The following is a 13,690-nucleotide window of genomic DNA, read 5'->3' as shown; positions in this document are numbered from 1 at the left end:
TCTGCCAGGGACCTATGCTGCAGGTCATTCCCCTCTCTCTCCCTGTTTCCTGTCAGCCTATATGCTAGTTACTGTCAAAATAAAGGCAAAAAAGCCCAAAATAAACATTTAGAATAAATACATTTTCACATCAGTTGTCTTTGAAGGAAACATCTCACATATAAGGTTTAGTGCGTTGTTTATTGAAATGTAAATTTCTAACACAAACACATTTTCTGCCACATAAAAAAAGTATGATGTAAAAAGAAATTGCCAGGGGTCCATAACTCATAGTATGCTGCAGTTTAACACCCTCTCAGGGGAACGCTGGTTGTTTAGTTTAGTGTCTCCTGTCAGGCGGAGGTATTTCCCGCTACTCCCTGAAGGCCCTGAATCAATCCGCATGCTAGATTTGAAGGTGACATTCAGCCTCCCCTCTATCTGATCTGGGTATAGCAACTGGGTTTTTTCCTGGTCTGCAGCACTTGTCACCAACCCAGTCCCCTGAAAAAAACTGCTGTGAAAGTGAGAGCAATCATGTAGTGTTTAATAAGATCAAGAAAAGGGGAAAAAACATGGGGTTTATTATTTTATTTTATCACTAAACTAAACTTGCCAAAAGTTTTTCAATAAGCTGAACCAATTCATTGTGTTATTCTTGTGGAGTGGTGGGCTGTATCCACCCCGTGGGCCCATCACTCCACACAGCAATCTAAACCTTCCTCCTGGACAGGGTGGAAACACCAGCAAGAAAGAGAGCAGAACTGCCCCAGATTCTCCTTAAAAAGTTCTTTCTTTCAGGGCAGTCCAAAACACTTAACACCCTCATCCACTATCATTTACACAGGCTGTCACTTGTGAATGACCATCTGTTTAAGGTCTGTTAGTTCTGAGTGGCAAATGAGAGAAATGTGAGAAGTGCTAGATCAAGCTCAGGCTGACCTGTGACTCTTTGCAGTTTGTTAATAATAATTATGATGAGAAAAATGTTGATGATGCTAGCATAGCCTTACTGCTGTTTTTGAGAGACCAAGGTAACCAGGCAACAAAGAGCCCAGGGGAGCTGTTCTGAAGAGAAAACAAACTTTAGCTTCGCTAATTTGAACTGGAAATAAGACGAACTTGGATGAACCATATCTGACAAACCCAAAGTGAGAAAAGTCCTACTCTAGTCAATGTTCATTAAAGACATGCAGGGCAGCTAAATCAAACTCATGATGCGTGCACTCCCTTGCTGGTCAAATCACTTGGGCAAAGGTGCTTGAAGATGACATAATCACTAATGGCCAGGTCCAGAACAAACAAAGCTCAGCATTCAGAGCTGGAGACTGAATTGTAACTCAAATGCCACAGAGAGTGATTCACTCTGCGGACCCCCTTTTTATTACGTACACAATGATATGCATTCATTTCCATGGAGACTAAACAAATAGAACCGTTGGGGTTCCACTTTCCTGATACGGGATAGTTCTACCTCTCCTGACCCACCTATCATTGCAACCAGGCTATTCCAAACAGGAAATTCCTGCATTGAGTAGGAAAAAATCTATTATTAACCATAAAATCTAACAGCAATTAAAAAATAATTATAGATTGAGGCTGATGCAGACAGTTGTCAAAAAACTGTTTCTCAGTCCAACTCCAGCATTTAGCTGTATTGAAAAAGTAGACAGGTATAGAGTTGTGAGAATGTAGCACTCGGTGTGTGTTCAGGCCTGCCAACCACTCTACATAGACAATTTAACAGCCCTCATAAAAACAGGAACATTAAGCAAAGCAGGTCCAGATCCACGTCTGTCTCTCATCGACCTTCCTCATCCATTCCCCATTTGAACCACTTCTCTTGAATGAATAACGTTCTGACTTCGCTCTCTCCTGCAGCTCTCCCTTTTATACATTTCACCATCTAAATTGCTATTCCTATCAGTCTGTGACACATACAGTCTGCTATGTGAGAGCTGCCTTTTACACATCCCAGAGACCATTATTCATAGCAAGCTGTCTCTTGTAAAACACCGCTAGAACCTGTTCTAAGGCTGGGCGCAATTAATTAGAGAAATTGGCAGATGAGCACTGTAATGTGGTATGTTTTAACCACTGTTGTTTCCTGCCCAATAGACTCTTAAATGATAACTTGCGCACAATTTTAACAAAATAGGCTGTGATGCTCGGTGAGGGTGTGATGATGGTGTGCATATTTTAAATGATCATGTCACAGCAACAGCTAAACTCTAAACCCATTAGGAAAATCATCAAATACAGTTGCAATTTATGTCACCTTTGCTCCTTCAGCATGTCTGTTTCCATTCTTTTCCCCCCTCTGGTTACAAAGGTTTTCAGTGGCTCCACATGTGATTCAACTATAAAGACCTATAATGTGCTTCATATGTGATTTCAAACTGCAGTGTGTGAGTGAGGGAGTGCGAGTGCATGATTAGGAGGCACCGCTTGTTGTGCAGCAAGATTAGGTAATACAAAGCATATTGAAAGCAGCTGCTTTTCCCCAGCTGTTTTCCCATTGCCTTTGTTGTGTGTTGAGAATTAGGAAGTCCACCCTGGTGCCCACTGGCCAACTTGCAACCTACTAAGTTCATGAAAAATATTTACTTAATGGTATGCAGGCTTGAATCTATTTGCTTTACTGAATGTCATTGAAAGTGAGCTCCTGCAGGATAGCTGCAATGTCAAGATACTATATGCTGGTTTATTACAACTGTCATTCAGGCTCACTGCTTTGTAAAATGATAGTGGCATTAACCTCTGTTTGTGTTTGTGACAGAATCGGAGAAACATGAAAACAGTCTAACAGACCCTGTGTGGCTTTGCATGTTTGTTCTTACATTAGATTTCATGCGGAACACATGCAACGTGACCTCTGACCCCTCACACACTCAGTAGTTAGTTTCCTTTTCCTGACACCAGCACCTGGGTGCAGTTTTCCACTTTGCACTTTTTCACCGCATGGGGTATCCTGTGTGTGTGTGTGTGTGTGTCTGTGTGTGTGTCTGTGTGTGTGTGTGTGTGTGTGTGTGTGTGTGAGTGAGTGAGTGTGTGTGTCTGTGTGTGTGTGGTCCAGGTTACTAATATTGTGGGGACTAAATCTGTTTACACATATATTCCAGGTAATCCTCATGTTTTGTGTGTGTGTGTGTGTGTGTGTGTGTGTGTGTGTGTGTGTGTAAATGGACAGAATTAAGTGTGTTTACATACATTTTAGGCCCCTAGCATCCGGTCCTGGAGGTAACATGGTCACTGATTGGAGCTCATTAGTGTGCTGCCTTTCAGAAGACTCAAGTTCTTTAATAAAGAGTTGTTTGTATTTCCATGTGTTTTGCTGAGTGTGTTAGTGCAATTTCATGCTAGCTATCATAACAAATACAAAGTAAAATGTTTTTAAAGGCATCTGTTTTTTCTTAGCATTTAATGTCAGTATTATATTTGAACTAATAAAATAATGAATGTCCATTGATACTACATTTAAATATGACATTTCAAGCCAGCTGAACCACTTCAAAGACTGGGGTCGCAGTTAGCTATCCTGTTGCGCAGTTAGCTTTTAGCATGGCTACATTAGCTGTTGTTAATTTTCTCTCGATCATGATTGGATGTACAGTAACTACTGTCTTATTTATGTTATTTATGTAGCCTTCATCTGTATTTTTCTATTAAAGATATAGCGAGGCAAAACAACTAAAATACTTAACTTTAGCTGAGGCTACTCGTGGCTATACAGCTAGCTTTAACTTGATATGGATCTCTTTTCCTGCATTAAAATGTTATGTTCTTTGAGATGATGAAGTAAGACATATGCATTCTGCGAGGCAGAAAGCCCTAAACATATATTTTATCATTATGTATCTAAATGTAATGGGACATGGTGGGAAGTGGAGGATGGCAAACTATGCCTTTCTGTGATGGAGCATTCACAGCTGTGCTATCTTTGACAGTGTGTGGTTCACAGTGAAACTAACAGAAAATGATGATACCCAATATGTAATTTTTCAATAGGTTGCTCAACAGAAACACTACGAAAAACAGACAAGATTTTTACATCAACACTGTGTATCCATGCCTACAAAAATAAACAAGTGGTACAGACTAAATCCCATTCATAGATGTGTGCCTGAACATAGATAAACTTACAATCTGACACACACACATACAGGACCATGCTCAAGTAGACCTCATTGAAATCTTCAGAACATTATGTCCCTGTGAATTATGGTTTTAATGCTTCATCCATTCCCATTAGGCTATCCGTCACACTGGGCTCACTTAGTCATGGAGCAGTTTCATCAAGAGGGAGAAGGGTGAGGGGAGACAGGGGGACATGCACATGAAGGAGAGATAGAGCAGAGTTGAGAGAAGAGTGGAAAGAAATGGCCAAAAACTGTGGACAGCAGATAAGCTGTTAACGGCGGAATTAAAGAGAGAGAGAGAACGTTAGAGAGATGTTGATATGACCTAGAAGGAGATAAAAGGTGTGAATAAAATAGATGAGCAGGAGCAGCAGTGGATAGACCGGGGAGAGAGAGGAGCCATTTAGATAGATTGATGGTGATGAGGGAGGGCTTGAGATCCCACCAGTACTGATAAGTACTCAAGACTGCTCTGACTGAGAAAATGGGTTGTGTGTTTGTTTGTTTTGTCTCATTTGCTCATTGCATGGTCCCTTGCTACACTAGTAGCTTTAGAAAAGTGACTTTGACATCAGGTGGGATCCAAACAATATTAAAATACAACACCGGGCAGTGACTCAGTTTGCAAGTGGTGGTATAAAAGGGAGAAGAACACTGTAGTGAGGACAAAATGTCCTACGGATTCAAGTTGGCACACTCTTGAGCTTAAACATTACACACACACAAATGTGTCCTATTATGCAAGCTCATTTAGAATTACTTATGCTATGAAATTGTCCTTTGCCACTCTGCCAAACATGTTATTAACCCTGTTGTTGCTTATCGGTGCTGATTAAATATTGATTTGCATAAGCCTTTATAAATATATTCCTCCTCCTTATAAAACTATTTCTGCTCTTATGTAAGACCAGGAACAAATGAAATTCATGCAGTCAATACAGATTTTACTTCTGCAAACAACCATTACTTCCAAACAACCTTGGTAGAAGACCTTGTTATTTTGTTGTTTAAAGAAAAGCACATTGTGCACAATGTTTTTATTTACTTAGCAATCAAGCGCACATGGCAATATGGCAGCTGGCCTCTGTATCTCAGTTGTACTTGCATAGCTACTTTTCACATTTAAAACAATTTAATTTAGAAAGCATTTTTACTTAGTTATAAAACTTAGAACCTGTTAAATTATATGTCTACTACTGTTTGCATCACAGTGTGATGTTTGAATCTTGTAGCTCATCATCGAGTAGCTGACAATTGTATACAATTGTCAGCTACTCGATGATGCTGCATGTCAGGCCACCCAGGTCTTTATATGGAGGAAGTTTCAATTCAGATGGTGGTGTTAAAGTAAAATGTTGTCAGCAATATGGATCACTGGCCACAGAGGGTTTCAATCAACCCTGCAGTGTGAGAGGAAAAGGTATGGCAACTCTGTCCAAAATGTCATTGACAAATGCACGGTGTAAGAGCTCTCAAGGTTGTGTGTTATTGGGAGAAGAGGGAGGAATAACAAGGCATGAAAGAGTGGAAGATAAAGAGATGGATGACTCTGGACAGCAGACGGAAAGGGGGAATGGTCAGAGATAACACAGATGAAGACATGTAGGGATGGAGAGAGAAAGTTCAGGGAGTGCAAAGAATGACAAAGTTGGTTGGAGAGACAAAAGAAAGCCATAAATTGACATTAAATTGTCAAACTAACCAGCGTTATTGTACAAGATCAGTTTGAGTGAAAGGATCAAACCGTACTCCACTGTGGAGTACGGATGAAGAGAGGAAGAAGAGGAGGAGATGATGGTAATGTTACAGCTGGTCTGTTTCATAAAAACCTTTGAGGAGAGCAATGGAAAACACAGAAGATGCAGCTTACCATATGCTCATCCTGGCTTTCTATATCCCTCCGTGAGCACCTACAGATAAACATCCAGCACTTTTCTCAAAGTTAAGCACTGGCTCTCATTACTTTATAAAATGATATGGTTGACTGAAGGATGAAGAAAGATGTGGTTATGTTGTGCTTTAACTTACCAATTTGTTGATAGCATGTTCTTGCTCTTATTACCAAACATCGTAGGAGAAGTCAACATCAAAATACAGCTTGACATTAAGCCAGTCATGTAGCATCTGGTGTTACTCAAGAGGCTGAATGTTGTTTTTTTTTTTTGCTTTCCTGTGTGTGTGTGTGTGTGTGTGTGTGTGTGTGTGTCTGTGTCTGTGTGTCTGTTTGTGTGTGCATGTGTATGTGTGTGTGTGTGAGAGTGGATGGACTGCATTTATAAAGTGCTTTTCTAGTCCAACAACCACTCAAAGTACTTTACAACACATGCCAACATTCACTCATTCACACACTGCTGCCATGCAGGGTGCAGACCTGCTCATCAGGAGCTGTACAGCGCTTTTTATCCAAAGTGCTTCACAGTGTTTCAAGTGGTCACTCACCCAGGAGCAATTTGGGGTTCAGTATCTTGCCCAAAGACACTTCAGTATGCAGACTGAAGGAGCCAGGGATCAAACCACAACCTTCTGATTAGTGGTCGACCCGCTTTACCTCCTGAGCCACAGCTGCTTGTGTGTATGTGTGTGTATTGTTTTGGGAATGTTGTTTATTATTAGCTATGTTTATTGCCTCTATTTAGGAATTAAATGTTAGACAATGTTGGCATGGGATCTGGGACAACTCATTGAAAATATGAAGGTGAATTTATGTGTGTTTAACCAGGTGTTTGTGGGTAGCTGCTCTGAAGTTTAGTACGCAGTATTTTATATCTGAGGCTGATGGTTTCCAACTGTGCCCTATTTGTCAGTAGTGCTTTATATCATGTGCAACAGAGTAATCATTTTTGATTTATAAGTTGGACAGAACATACCAAAGTAGTTGTGAATCCAGATGACTAAGCCAGGACCTTCTGTCCTTATTCTGACTTAATGGATACTGTAGGCCATTGGCCGGCTTTACTGACAGGTCTACAGTCATGTAGGCAGGCAGTTAATTTTTACTGGTTTCAGACAGATAGCAAAAACAGAGCCCAATATAAACTTCACAAGAAAAAGAATTCTCAGTTTTTCAGGGTCATATGATCGAGATACAGCCAAATGCAACACATATTGATATTAGTAGAATCTAGGTTCTTATGCACTTTAAATTCAGCCCAATTTAGTGCTTTGGTGGATAATCTGGCATCTATCAGGTCCCTTTAACAGTACAAGCTGTAATTGTCTACTACTATTTCATGAAAGAATAATGTGATGTCCTGATAAATATTGCTGAGAGTTAAATGAGAAGATTGATACCGCTCTCATATTTGACAGTTACCTAAGTGTGAAGCTTTAGTCGAGCGAGGAGATTTAGCATAGCTTAGCATAAAAATGGGAAGCGGGTTAAAGTATCTAGCTTGGCATAGCAACACCCCTATGACTAACTTTTTTTCATGTCCTTTTATTTACCTCTTCAAATGCAGCCTTTCATTTTTATCTGTCACTGCAGGCTCACGCTGCCAGCTGGACGCATTTCTTCTATGTAGAAAACTGGTACAATTGAGCGATTACCTGGACCATCTTGGACTAATTTGTTCTTAAGTATGTTTTGTATATAAAAAAATGAGGATAAATGCTAGAATGTGGATAAAAGCTTGTGTGTACTGCTTGTAAAAATGAATCATGCGCAGCTTTATTATTCGCTTAATCCAATTCAGGGCTGATGTTGGAATGTCACAGCATGCAATTATAGTCCTCTCAAACAATTTACATGCAACATTGTTAACAATCCATTTGTGCATAACATCCAAATGTTACACAGCAATTATCATTTAATTTTGCAATGTAACAATTTTAAATTTCATAACTCTAAGGTATAGATTGACTCTTAACTTTTATAGACTATTTCACTTGTGAATGATCCTCAAGACATATTAAATCAGACATATATTAAGCACCAATAAAAAAAGAACTTTGTTTCACAAGAGTTTCCATCTCATTTCAAATGCATTGTGCATTTGAAATGTGTATGTGCATTACATACACATCGTATTAAGCAAATATTCCATCAGTTGTACCTATACACATATACATACCTGTATTAATATACAGTAGTCCTTCTCTGCCCTGTGGAAAGTACCTGACAAGGACTACAAAAGACATGTTTGGGTCCTGTATTTCTTTCCTTTTTAACTTTCTCTTACATATTATACAAATATGCATGTTTTAGTATCTCATTAGGTTGTGGGAAAAGGGGATGGGTTGGTCTCAACTATTCCTGTCCAACATATACAAATTACACTTTGGCTGTCCTTAGCTTTTACAGCTTTGAGCCCTGGTCACACCAGGACTAAGATTCTAGCCAGTTGGGAAGATGGTAGCTCTTGTCTGTCACAATCTGCTCTTAAATATTATGTCTGTTTTCTCTGGGCTGTTTATAACCCCTGGCATTTTGTTCTCAGGATTGTAAATGATTAAATAAAGAGTTATTGAAGATGGGGGGGGGGGGGGGGAAGCCCTAACTAACTGTCAAATAGGAGGGTTGTTAGCCAAAGTTGCTAAAATGGAAACAAGTGTTTATTCAAGAGATGAACTAGACTCCTCTCTCATAAGTATCTGAAACAGTTCTTCTTTAGTAGAGCAGAGAGATTAAATAAAACTTTATGATGTAGAACGGCTAATAAGCTACAATAGCTTCTTCCATCTGGGACTCCCTCAAAGGTCAGCACTGTAGAGAGGGCTTGCTGTTGGTTGACAGCGCTAATTTGCGTATCAAAGTTTAACTTGACATGAAACATTCAAGCAGATTTAACTTACCCCTGTGAGGGAATCAAGTGACTGCTGTGATTCCACTGGAATGAACTGCTTTCACCGTGAAATCAATTTTGTGATGTCAAATACTGATGTGACCAGGCTTTTAGTCACTATCTGATTTTGGAGCTGCATAAGTCCTTGTGATGAAGGGGAAAGTAACAGATAAAACTGAAGTCAGTATTGTATGTAGCAGGGTATGACTTGTTTTTGAACAGCTCATGAAGTTGCTGGACTGGCACTACAACTCTATCACACAGCACTTAATAAAGCAAAAGTTCAATCAGGAAGACTATCTGTATACTTACTCTGTTTATTTACATTTTCTTTACGCAACCCACCTCCAGTTTCATAAGAACCAGCTGTCCATGGGCCCCCCAAATGAGCTCAGCAGAAGTCATCCTACCAGATCAGCCATTGCTCTTCACTCTGTCATCACCACCATCAGTGTCTAGACTCCATTGGGGGATATTTCAGTATGGCTCATAGTGTGAAATAATAACATTGTGATGGGGTCTAACCACCAAAGACTCACATAAAAGTTTTTTCTACTGTACACAGTATGTCAAATTAATTTCATACTTTCTTTTTTGTAATTGAAATTAATTCTTTTTTGACCAGTCGTCTTGCTGCAATGAGTGTACAAAACATACTTACCACCATATAATCAGCAACCCTTTTAAAATATTAACGTCTGTCAGATGTTTAAGTTAGGGGCATAGGACATAATTTTTCTTATATTTCTGTGATAAAGGCATAGCATGGGGAAGTAAGTGCATTCATTGTTTTTGTAATATCTGTGTGCATGCGTGTGGGAAACTACAACAAAGTGTAATGTGCACATGTGCAAACATGTCATTTTACATATGAAGACCTCCTCATATCCGAAACGCAGGAAATTAACTTGATTACAGCAAACCTGCATGAAATTGTCATGCCTCCTCCTATGTCACGGCACCTCTTCACCACATATTACATACAATTATTCATTTAATAAATAATTGTCACTGAAAATAAAGAAAATACGGGTACAATGCCATCTTCTAAGAAAGACACACACTGTCTCATATACATATTTGAAATTGAGTAGACAAAGCTGAATATTGGTGCATCTCTTTGAGTCATTCTTTTGGATCATCCAGGGGGCACAGAGCTGTATATGACTATTGTTCGGTTGTCTTGGCTCATTTTGGGTGCAGAGCTTTTTCAGACAATATTGGCCAGCATTCCATTGTGGGTTTATTTTGATTTATTTTGCATTCCATCAGTGCAATGACAGTTGCTGTGCTGCACGGCTGTCAGACTAACCCAGTATTTTTCACTCATTTTTCAGGAGGAGGTTACTGCAGGTCCAAAACAACCCCTGCCAGTATCCCCGGACTTGTTCTTGGCTGGGCTGCAGGAAATGCTATAGACAGCTAACAGCGGGGTGTCAGTGCTCAGTTATGCTTGAGCAAGGCAGAGGGGAGTTAAGGTTAGCTCACTGTTACTGAGTTTGCATTCTCCACAAGAAAATGATACATATTTGCAAGACACAGAAAATGACTGGTACTTTTCTTCACATTTTAAATCCCATGCCATGAAAGACTAGGAGGTATGACTATGCTTTTGCGTCTAGATTTTTTTTTTTTTTTGATGAAAAAATTGTGACTTTCCTCCAACTTTAGCTGACAGAATGACAAAATTACAATAATGCATTTGATAAAAGCATGCAAACACAAACGCACATAACATTTTGGGAAATATGCTTTTTTACTTTATTGAATGAGATGAGAAGATTTGATACCACTCTCATATTTACAAGCTAAATATGAAGTGAAAGCCAGCAGGGATTTTGCTAGGCTTATGGTAAAGACTGGAAGCAGTGGAAATGAGCTAGCCTGACTTTGTCTGAAGATTACAAATACACATAATAGCATCTCTTAAAAAATGTTAATTAGTTAGCTTTGGAGGTGTTTTTGTAGGTGTGATTTTGCAGGCTCCCTGCTTCCATTCTTTGTCCTAAGCTAAGCTAACTGCTTGCTGGTTCTGTTAAGAATACAGACACGAGAGTATCATCAATCTTCTCATCTAACTCTTGGCAAAAAAATAAATATGTATATTTCCCAAATTGTTGAACTATTCCTTTGAGTGCCACAGCACACTAGCTCAAACATGTGGCAACATAATCCCAAAAAAAGCTTAAAAACATGACTCACATACAATTTGCCTGTGTCTATTTTACATCTGAAACACATCTATTGTGATTACTAGGATTTACTGTTTGTTATTTATGATGTTTGAAGTTTGGAGATCTCACACTAAGAGCTCAAACCACAGTATCATGCCAGGCCACCTTCACAGGCCAATATATTCCACCAATTATGTTTGCTGAAACCAGCATTTCATCGCCTGAAAACTTAAATCAAATTCAGGGGAGGCTGGGAAAACTTGTGGAGGATACAAGTACAATATCTAGCTACCATATGTTTTTAACCTTTATTTATTCAGGGGAGAGCAATGCTCTCTTTTCCAGAACGACCAGATCACATTCACACAGTTACACATTCATACTTGGAAGCTGCCCAATACAACAACAGTCGGGCCACTGAGCAGCTCCACTGGAGCAGTTGGGGTTAAGGGCACTGACATGCCTTTGCTCAAGAGCGCCTTAGTGGTGATAATGAGGGAGGGGTAACTGTTGCTTTTTCATTTTCCCAACTCAGAGTTATCCTACCAGTCCAGGGGATTGAACTGGTGACCTTTTGGTCACAAGCTCGCTTCTCTCCTTTAGGCCACCACTGCCCTAATAATGTCATAACATGAACCATTCTTATATGTTAGCCAATGCAAACACATTAAAGCAAAAGTAACAATCTGCTGTGTGAAACTGTCTTTGATTCCCCCTCCTGCCTTATCTGTGGTGCTGGTGGAGCGCAGCTCTGGGCTTTGGTCCGAGATGGAATGTGTGCCGTTCTTTGTTGCTTAGAAACACCTCACCTAGCTCAGACTGGGGTCAGTGGCTGCTAAGCGGTGTGTTTTTTAATCTCTGCAGCAGTCATCACTTTGTCAGCCTGTGACTCTGGGCCAGTTCTCACTATACAGCTGGGTCTCGCCACTACATCAGGTTCAGCTCAGGTAGCAGGCTCAGTGCTCAGTTGGATTTGGACTTCTCTGACAGGGGCCTTTATTGTAAATGCACTTCAAGTGCAAGTTTCTCAGAATGTGGTATTGCAGTAAAAAGTGCAAAAATAGATAAAGACTTTCACTTGTGTCTTTTAGGATCAAATCCAGTTAACAAAGAGAAAGCTGGCAAAAGCCTGAAGCCACATGTGTGAATATTTACCTCTGCTTTTACGTCACTGAACTTGTAGCTTCATGATCGACAATCAAATCACTTGTCTTCAATCTGCTGAATTCCCGAATGATTGTACGAGTCAAAGAAGCTTTAACCTTCAACTGACTGTAAGGATTTTCACACCAAACGAATAACCATGAAACGCCATAATGAATGTTCCATACCAGACAGACTAATATCCTCACCCTGTATACTATCAGTCTGTCAGTGAGTATCACTACTCCCTCTGCTCTGACAGTAAACTATGCCTTTTCAATGGAAGGCTCAACACAGTACGGCCTTCAGGGTCGTGCCCCAAACCCTGCAGGGTTGTTAATGACCTCTGTTATCACTTCACCGCTACTCCTCACACCTGCACTCAAGAATAATATTTACCCTGTCTGTCATCATGAAACTGTGGGTGTGTGTATTTGTGTGTGTATGTGTCTTCCTGTCTTCCTGGCGTCGACTTTAATGATGACTTCCACTCTCACTCTCTCTCTCTCTGGCTTCTTATTATAGAGGGAAACGCACAGCCTGTCTGTGTGAAACAAATCTTTCTCAGGAAAAGTGAGAGCAGAGAGCTGAATACCAGCGCATAACTAAAACCTCCCTGGTCACTCATAATATTTCAATTAAGCGCTACTTAAATGCATGAACATGCACGTGCGTCTGTATGTGTGTGGTTGTACAATCTGTTTTGTACATTTGTGTGCAGGCCAGATAATAACTGAGTGGGCATTTGAGGCGATGATGAGTATGATCCCATACTGCTTGAATTTGGGTGGCATGTCTCATGCATCTCTCAGTAAGCTACAAAAAGTATGTTATCCAGGCATAAAACAATATGTGATTTCTTTCATTTAGAAAAAAAATCAGTCAGTTAAGTCCTTAAGAATTTAAACATGAGCAGGGAGAAAAAGTTTCTAAGTAACTGAGAGAATAGGGAGAGGCCAATGTTTTCCTTGTCTGTTTTTAAAGTTTGAAGAGTCTGGGGAATCATTTGTAATGAGAAAGACAACAACTGGATGATGATTCTTTTCAGTTTTCACCCGTGAGAAGATCAGTGCAGCAGGTTTTTGGATATAGACTCATTTTCATGCATTTGATCTCTCAATTTTCTGAAATATGATGCGCGTGTGCTCTCACAGTGTTTTGTGCCTGAGATTTGGTTGTAAAAAAACCAAAAAATTAAATACAATTGGCTCAGTATAGCATATTTTCATATAGCAACAAAGCAATACTGGTTATCCAGGCTCAGCCAATGTGTAGCAGACAGTTTCCTAAAAGACTATTTTATTTAATTAAGTTGACAGAAGGTCTTATTAACCAACATTATTTTCAATGTATTGTACTGTCAACATGCAATACTATTTTTTCAGTTTCTTCCATTTGTATATGCTGTTATGTACAGTGCCATAAATATGCAGTTTCTCATCAAATTCAGAGGTTAATCAGAGAAACAAATTAA

Source organism: Scomber japonicus, chromosome 15 (genome assembly GCF_027409825.1).
Source record: "Scomber japonicus isolate fScoJap1 chromosome 15, fScoJap1.pri, whole genome shotgun sequence".
NCBI classification, from domain to species: domain Eukaryota; kingdom Metazoa; phylum Chordata; class Actinopteri; order Scombriformes; family Scombridae; genus Scomber; species Scomber japonicus.
This window is presented reverse-complemented; position numbering follows the sequence as displayed.